The following is a 9,259-nucleotide window of genomic DNA, read 5'->3' as shown; positions in this document are numbered from 1 at the left end:
CCCACCCAAGGTGTAACGACACATGGCGTTAATTTGTTGCAACATACGGACTTGTACAGAAGATTCAAGGCTGACTGATAAAAAGGAACTGGGAGTATGCGTACACACAGATTACTCTGGCAGTAAAAAGAACCATTGTTAAAGAAGGTCACGATGACCTACTCCGCATCCCGAAAAAATTCAAGACCGTATTAGGACAACTCTGGGAAGGGGCTTTACTGCCTACGACCACCAGAGACCCCCCGAGTCAAGAAACTGCGCATGCCCCAAAGTAATCCAGATATTATAATGAGTTGTTTGTATATGTATGAGATTTCTGGGAAAGAGCATGAATATGTATAGGTTAGGTTTATAAGTATAGGCTAACTTGAAACCTCAGTGTGTACGATAGGAGGAGAGATCCCCCATGCACCCGGCGCCAAATAAAGCAATGCCTGTTTTCTGATACTAAAACTGAGTATTGGAGAGTTTATTATCCCATAATTGGTGACAGTTTCTGGCGACCCAGGTGGGACTCTGCTTCTGAGACTTCTCGGACCATTGGATGGTACACACTGAGTATTTTTCAGGGAGATCGCTGATCCTCTGATCTGTGGAGGTCCAGCGCACAGCCCCTGGGAGCGGTAAGGCATTGCTTTTTTTTAAAGGTGGAAAAATCCTTGCAGAATTGGGTTGCGGACTTCCAGGGACACTTGGGGTATACTAATGTGGTTAAAGGGAAAATTGATCAAGGTATACATTGCACATATTCTCCCAGAGGTTAATTATGGGATCGGGACAATCCCGAGAAGGCGGGATTGGAAAGAATACTCCTTTGGGTTGTGTTCTGAGACACTGGAGTAAACTGGGGGGGGACTCCCTGACACGGAAAAAGCTTGCCGAATATTGTCAACACTGTGGCCGATGTATAAATTAGAAAGTGGAGAAAAATGGCCTAGAGATGGCAGTCTAACTTATAATACTATGCTTCAATTAATGTTATTTTGCAGAAGGGAGGGGAAATGGGATGAAGTTCCCTATGTTGATTTATTCTTTGCTTTACGAGATCATCCTGAATGGAGCAGGGAATGTAAATTAATACCAAGAGATCCTTTGGTTCTGGCCTTGGAAAAAGATTATCAGAAACTCTCTAAGCGTTGTTGTTCGGCATGTAGTATCGGTAAACAGTGCATCAAATACAGAGGACCGGACGAGGTGGAAAGGTTGGTTGCACCCCAGGGAAAGGATAGAAGGAATCAAAGGGGGGAAGAGGATGTTTCTGATGAAGGGCAATTTTGTGCTAGAAGTGAGGAATTCAGTGCTATTGCTGGGACAACGAGGGGAGGGCTAGGAGGTCAAGTTGTGCAAGCTCTGCTGCAACAGACAGCAGGGGCAGAGGGACCAGCGACCATTAAAGCACCTTTCTCAGTGACTGATTTATGCTTGTGGAAAAAGTTGGTGGGTACATATAGGGAAGATCCTGATAAGGTGGCCAAGGTGATAGAGATGATAATCAGGACTCAGGATCTGGCTTGGAATGATTTGCAGGTGGTCTTAGATAATCTGCTAACGGTGGATGAGCGAGCTCTGGTACTTGCAAAGGCAAGGGAGGAGGCAGAAAGCATACATGCACAAGCAGGAGAACAAGGCACTGTTAATGATCATTTTCTGCCAGCTGATCCTCACTGGGATCCTAATAACCCAGTTCATCGGGATCTGTTGACCAGATACCAGAGGTTAATCATGTTTGGAGCTTGGCATGCTATACCTAAGGCCAAAAATATGTTTAAGATATATCAGGTAGTCCAGGGTTGAAATGAATCCCCATCAGAATATTATGAAAGATTGGTTTCTACTGCCAGAAGATATACCCATCTGGATCCTGAAAAGGAGGGAGATGCCTTGCAGTTAGCATTTATCTTTACGAGACAGGCAGCTCTGGATATTCAAAGAAATTTACAAAAGCTAGAGGGAGAGGATTTGAGGAATTTGAGCAAGTTGTTGGAATAGGCCTGGAAAGTGTATAATAACCGAGAAGTGGTTAAAGAGAATCAGGAATGGAAAATAGTTGCTGCATTGATGAATGCTGGGAGAGGAGCTTGCAGCAGAGGAAGAGGTAGAGGGGGAATGGGAAGAGGAGTATCTGCTCGGCTGGGTCCAAATCAGTGCACAATTTGCAGACAGGAGGGGCACTGGAAAAGAGAATGCCCCCAAGGGAGAGGTGGAGGGTCCGGACTAAGGGTAGAACAGGTTCAAATAGCTGCCAGGCTTCTTACCCTAGACAGAGATACTGATCAATGATGGGGACCAGGGAAGTCCCAAAAGAAGCCCCAGCAGAACCCCTGGTCACAATAACATTGGGGAATGAGGAAATAGATTTTCTGGTAGATACTGGAGCAGCTTACTCAGTAATTAACACTTGTAAAGGGAAACTAAGCCAAGAGAATGTGGTTGTTGTTGGTGCTACAGGCAAAAAAGGAAAGGAGACCATTCTTTCAACTGCTAGATTTTAATATTGGGAAACAACAAGTAACCCATCAGTTTTTATATATGCCAGAGTGCCCTGTTCCCTTGCTGGGAAGAGACCTCCTCACCAAAGTCGGAGCACGAATAACTTTTGAAAGAGGAAGGATCTGTGTAAAAGTACCTGAATCTAAATCTTTAGATGCTCAAGTTTATATGTTACAGGACCCAGTTCAAACGGAACTGGAAATCCCGCAGGAAATGGAGAACAGCGTAATCCCATTGGTATGGGCCAGTGGAGCTCTGGGAAGGTCACGAGCCGCGGAATCGGTAAAGATTCAATTAAAGCCAGGAGCTAAACCGGTAAGACAGAAACAATACCCTCTGTAGTTAGAGGCTAGAGTAGGATTAGAGCATGTTAATAAATGATTTTAAAACATTTGGGCGATTGGTTGAATGCCAGTCAGTGTTTAACACTCCGATCCTGCCGGTAAAGAAACATCATTCAAATGAGTACCGTTTGGTACAAGACCTGAGAGCTGTCAATCAAATTGTAGAAGATATCCACCTGGTAGTGGCTAACCCATATACACTACTTAGAACAACTAAAGAAACAGACACATGGTTTACAGTTCTGGACTTAAAGGATGCTTTCTTTTGCATACCCTTGGACAAAGGGAGTCAGGAACTGTTTGCCTTCAAATGGGAAAGCCCCATGACAGGGCGAAAAATTCAATTGACTTGGACAGTTCTTCCCCAGGGGTTTAAAAATAGCCCCACTCTGGAAATCAATTAGCTAAAGAGTTAGAAGAATGGAAGCAACATAATGAAGACTCTACTGCAATATGTGGATGATGTGTTAATTGCAGCCTAGTCACCTGACAAGTGTATGGAAATCACTATAAGCCTTTTACATCTCTTGGGACAAGCAGGGTATTGAGTGTCTAAAAAGAAGGCTCAACTCGTTAAACAGCAAGTATTATATTTAGGGTTCACTATTTCCCAAGGATTGTGGAGCCTGGGGACAGAGAGGAAAGAAGCTATATGTCAAATACCAGAACCAACTTCAAAAAGGGAACTGCAGGCTTTTCTGGGAATGGCGAGGTGGTGCAGGTTATGGATAATGGACTATGGAATAATAGTACAACCTCTTTACAAGGCATTGAAAGAATCAGGAGACAGCTTGGTCTGGATTCCACAGTGTCGTCAAGCCTTTGAGTCACTTAAAAGAACCTTAATGATGGCCCCAGCTCTAGGATTACCAAATCTGACTAAACCTTTTGAATTGTTCGTTCATGAAAGGTTTCACCTGGCTCTGGGACTCCTCGCCCAGCATTTGGGATCCTGGAAGAGACCAGTGGGATACTTTTCCAAACAGCTGGGCAACATGAGTAAAGGCTTGCTGTCCTGCCTCTGGGCTGTAGTGGTGATGGTATTGCTGATTCAAGAGGCCCGGAAGCTCACTATGGGGCAATGGATGACCGTGTACGTGCCCCATATGGTGACAGCAGTACTGGAGCAAAAAGAAAATCACTGGTTATCACTGAGCAGAATGATGAAATATCAAGCCATCTTATTGGAGATGATGATGTGAACTTAAAGGTAACATCTATGATTAATCTTGCATTATTTCTATTCACCTCTTTGGAAGATAGTGGGGAAATAGAACATGACTATTTGCAAACAATCCAAACAGGTCTACTCTAGCCAAGAGGATGTGAAGGATACCCTGATTGGGAATTATATACAGATGGAAGCAGTTACATGGAAGAAGGAAGACGGTTGGCAGGTTATGTGGTGGTTTTACAGGAGAAGGTGATTGAAGCAAAGGCTCTTCCACCTAACACCTCAGCACAGAAGGCAGAATTAGTGGCACTTGAAAGGGCATTAACACTGTCTCAAGGAAAGCGAGTAAATATTTGGGTAGACTTCACATATGCCTTCGGAGTGGTGCACACTCATGGAGCTATTTGGAAAGAGAGAGGTCTATTGTCAGCTCAAGGGTCCCCCATTAAATATGGAGAAACTATTGTAAAGCTCTTGGAGAGTGTCCAATTACCGGCAGAGGTCACAGTGATGCACTGTAAGGCTCATCAATATGGAAATACCAAAATCAATGTGGGAAACAGGCTGGCAGATCAGGCAGCTAAGGAAGCAGCTAACAGGGGCATCGTTTTGATTGTCCCTAATAAACACATTAACCTTCCCAAGGATAGGCCATAATATCAGGAACAAGATGACCAATTGGCTGAAGTGCTAAATGCTAGTAAAAATTCAGAAGGATGGTAGATTACACCTGAAAACCAATTTATAGCAACCCAACCTATAATGAGGGAAATTGCAAAGGAGAAACATCAATCTATGCACTGGGCAATTGAGGCCATGATAAATGATTTGAAGGGACAGATTTTGAGTGTTAGAATGACGGGAATTATAAAAAGTATAGTAAAGAAATGTGAATCCATTAAAGTTTCCCCAGCAGATCCTCTGGTTCCAATTAAGCTGGGGACTGAAACAATAGATTTTCCGATTGATAGTGGGGCCACCCATTCTGTATTAACTAGTTGTAAGGGACCATTAAGTAAAACTAAGATAAGCATTGTTGGTGCTACAGGGAAAAAAAACTTTGAGGCCATTTTTACAGCCTATGGAACTCGGACTTGGGGATACTAAACTAACACACAAATTCCTCTATATGCCAGAATGCCCTTTACCACTACTTGGATGGGATTTACTCTGTAAATTAAATGTGCAATTAAACTTCTCTGAAGATTCTGTTCAGTTACATATTCCCCCAGAGAATGCGTGGAGAGCTCAGATATGCCTGTTGACTGAGAAGAATCCTATAGAAGAGGGAGATATTCCTGATGAAGTATTGGACGCAGTAATACCTGTAGTGTGGTCCTTGGGAACTCCAGGATGAGCAAAGAACGTGACTCCGGTAAAGATTCAACTGAAACCAGGAGCCCAGCTTGTAAGAAAGAAACAATATCCTATTAAATTGGAAGTTTGGAAGGGACTGGAACCTACAACAAATTCTTTTTTAGAACATGTACAGCTAAGAGAATGTCAATCAGAATTTAACACTCCAATTTTGCCTGTAAAGAAACCTCACGCACAGGAATATAGACTGGTACAAGATTTACAAGAAGTTAATGTGAGAACTATAGATGTGCACCCTGTGGTTCCAAATCCTTACACCCTCCTTGCCTCAATTCCTGATAGCAATACTTATTTTACAGTACTGGACTTGAAGGATGCTTTCTTTTGTATACCTGTGGACAGAGTCAGACCATTTTTGCTTTTGAATGGAAAAACCGGACTACAGGATGAAAGATGCAGCTCTGTTGGACTGTCCTTCCCCAAGGATTCAAAAATAGCCCCACCTTGTTTGGTAATGCATTGGCAAAGGAACTAGAACAATGGCACAGTGAGTGTAATACCATCACACTGTTACAGTATGTAGATGACTTGTTGATTGGTTCTGATACCTATGAAGAGTGTTTAGAAGCCACAATCAGCTTGCTTAATTTTCTAGCTTTAGCAGGCTACGGAGTCTCCAAGAAGAAAGCCCAGACAGGAAAAGAAAGGGTCCAATATAGGGGATTTGAAGTTATGAAAGGACAAAGATAATTGAGTGCTGAAAGAAGGGAGGCCATCTGCAGAATTGCTGTACCTACTTCAAAGAAACAATCAAGGGGATTTTTAGGAATGGCTGGGTGGTGTTGGCTATGGATTCCTAATTTCGGACTAATTGCCAAACCATTGTATGCTGCTATAAAAGGAACTGAAGGGTTTTTAGAATGGACACCAGAATGTCATAAAAGTTTCAATGAAAATAAGAGAAAACTGATGGAAGCCCCTGCACTAGGGGCTTTCAGTTATATGTACATGAGAGACAAAAAGTGGCACTGGGGGTTAAGCCTCGATGAACTGTACCTGAGAAACAGAACTTGCCTAAGTAGAGGTTAAGTGCCCACAAAGCCAATTGGTTTTGTATTTAGGATTAATATTGTAGTTACCTATCATTTTGCTGTTTATGTATAGAATGAATTTTTTTCTCCACAGCGATAATTATAGAACCTCCTTGGAAAGCGTTATTAATTTAACTCTGCTAAAATTGTAAGTAATATAATAGTATATTCAGTATTAGCTGTCTGTGAAGGATAATTGTAGTTATAATGAAAAGAAATAGTGAGATGTATGAGACCCATGAGAAGAGATCTCATAGTCTTAAAGGGGGGAAAATGATATCTATAAAGTAGAATTTTCCACTTTACAGGGACAGAAATGTGTTTGGGTTAGTGCTTAGACACTGTTTAATTCAGGGTGAAACGCACTACTTGCTTTGCTAACAACTATACCTTTGAAGAAGAGCTGAAAGACTGATAAAAAGCATGCTTTGCTAAAGAGTATCCTTGAAGGAGAGCTGAAAAACTGATAAAGAGGAAACATCCTGCCCCAGAAGGCACCCAGAGCTGGGTGATTGCCAGAGAGGCCTGAAGTCAACAAAAATTGGCAGTAACTGGGGGAAGGGAAAAGTGGCTGGGGGAGTTCACGACCACCTACCCAATTAAAGGACTATGCAAACTACACACACCCCCACACCCCCCCAGGACCATGTGGGCTAATTTTAATATGCTTGATCAATAGTAGATGATGTGGTAATTAAAAACCAATTAGCATAAATTTAGGCAGGTTTTTCTAATCCTGTAACAAGATAAATATGTGGTAGATTCTGTATGTAGTGGGCTAGCTTTGTGGAATTACCACCTAGCACCCATCTCTGCACAGACATGAAATAAATAAAATACCTCTGCTCTGTGTATATATTGGTGTACAGCACATCAGGTAAACGATCCCACTTTTGGAACAACAATAGGGTTTTGCGTATTTTGTAAATATGTTCTATGCAAGCATGAGCTGTTCAATCCTACAATTAATAATAAGTGGCTTGAATTGGAGGATGGAGCTGGTCCTGGAAGATAATTTGATTTTAAAACTGATACAAGGCTCTGGAAAGACTCAGAACCTGACTGGTGTTACCACCTGTCTGCCCATGCCTAAAACTAGTAAGAATTCAGTAGAATGGGGAGTGTTAGCTAATTCGAATCACATGGAATTGGTACAACCGAGTTTGAGGGTTCTTAAGGAGAAAAAGACTGGACAGCCATGCAAGTCCTGGCCAGATCCTCAAACAGATAAGTGGCATTATATAACTCCTGTGTCCTGGTGCTTTCAGTGGGTGGGAGTTCCTAATGAAGACAGAGGATTAGACAATTATCAGAATATGTTATTACAACCAGATTTGGCCAAATTGTTTGACAACTGCAACTGCACCCGAAGGTTTAACTGTTCAAATTTCAGAATAATTCGAAACATTTCCGGGGTGTGGGAGGCGTTGTCTGTTGGGTGTGCATGCAGAAACCTCACCTTGTTTGGAGTAGGAATATTGATGAGAAGGATTGACTGTTGGCCATTTGCTATCCCATCACCAGGATACACAGTATGTGTTTTAAGTGACGGAACCTGGACCAATAGATTGCCCATTGATCTTCCTAATTGTGAAATTACTCTAGGGGCCCTCATGTTATGTCCTTTATGGAGGAAAAATCCCCTAACCCCAAGCTTTTGGGGAAAGACAAAGAGGGAAATGGATGAATGGCAACCGCCTTTCGCTGCTGTGCAAGTGGGGTGGGAATTCCAGGCATTCTTTGCTCCAGGAATTATGGCTTTTGAAAACAGAGTATTGTTGATGAACTTAACTTAGCAAATGCAAACATAGCTAATTCCACCAGTACAGGGTTTTCAGAAATAAATGAACAGATTCAAGCCAACAGTCAAATATTATTACAAAATAGATTAGCATTAGATTTGCTTTTGGCCAAAGAAATAAGGGTGTGTGGATACTTAAAGCTAAAGGAAGAACATTGTTGCATCCACATACTCAATGTGACACAGGACCTCAATAAGCAAATAGATCGAATTAGGGCCGTAGCCAAGAGCAGCCAAAAGCTAAGGGAGGCAGCTGAAGACACTTAGGTGAATAAAATTCTACAGGGGGTGGGTGGATGGTCTTTGACAGAATGGTTGGCCAGTTTGGTTCAGAGCCTTGTTGTCATAATTGTGGTAGTGACTGTGTTTTGTGTAATGCTTAGCTGTGTGAAAAATGCTATAATGAATACTGTGTGGAAATAGATAATCAAGTTATATATTTCCAAAGGGGGGAATTGTAATGACACATGGGGTTAGTTTGTTGCAACATATGGACTTTGTACAGAGGATTCAAGGCTGACTGATAAAAAGGAACTGGGAGTATGCGTACACATTAACCACATCCTGGGACATCAAGATTACTCTGGCAGTAAAAAGAAGAACCATTGTTAAAGAAGGTCACAATGACCTATTCCGCATCCCGAAAAAATTCAAGACCATGTTGGGACAACTCTGGGAAGGGGCTTTACTGCCTACGACCACCAGAGACCCCCCGAGTCAAGAAACTGCGCATGCCCCGAAGTAATCCAGATATTATAATGAGTTGTTTGTATATGTATGAGATTTCTGGGAAAGAGCACGAATATGTATAGGTTAGGCTAATAAGTATAGGCTAACTTGAAACCTCGGTGTGCACGATAGGAGGAGAGATCCCCCCGGCGCCAAATAAAGCAATGCCTGTTTTCTGATACTAAAACTGAGTATTGGAGAGTTTATTATGCCATAATTGGTGACAAAGGTGTTTCAGCTATTCCAAGAGAGAAGCCCCATCTCCTCTGGGCCTAAATAACCCACCCTGGCTTTACCTGTCTCTGCGACACAA

General features: G+C 42.3%; 1 long non-coding RNA gene across 1 annotated transcript; it reads left to right on the top strand.

The window, feature by feature from the left end:
* The first annotated feature begins 173 nt into the window (after positions 1–173).
* LOC129214911 (uncharacterized) lies at positions 174–9,133 on the top strand. Its single transcript, XR_008579846.1, has 2 exons — positions 174–4,044; positions 4,139–9,133. It is a non-coding gene; the product is annotated as an uncharacterized LOC129214911 (long non-coding RNA).
* Positions 9,134–9,259: the final 126 nt, after the last annotated feature.

The sequence above is a fragment of the Grus americana genome, chromosome 19 (assembly GCF_028858705.1).
Source record: "Grus americana isolate bGruAme1 chromosome 19, bGruAme1.mat, whole genome shotgun sequence".
Classification (NCBI taxonomy): Eukaryota; Metazoa; Chordata; class Aves; order Gruiformes; family Gruidae; genus Grus; species Grus americana.
The sequence above is the reverse complement of the archived record's forward strand: the minus strand, read 5'-3'. Positions and strand labels throughout refer to the sequence as shown.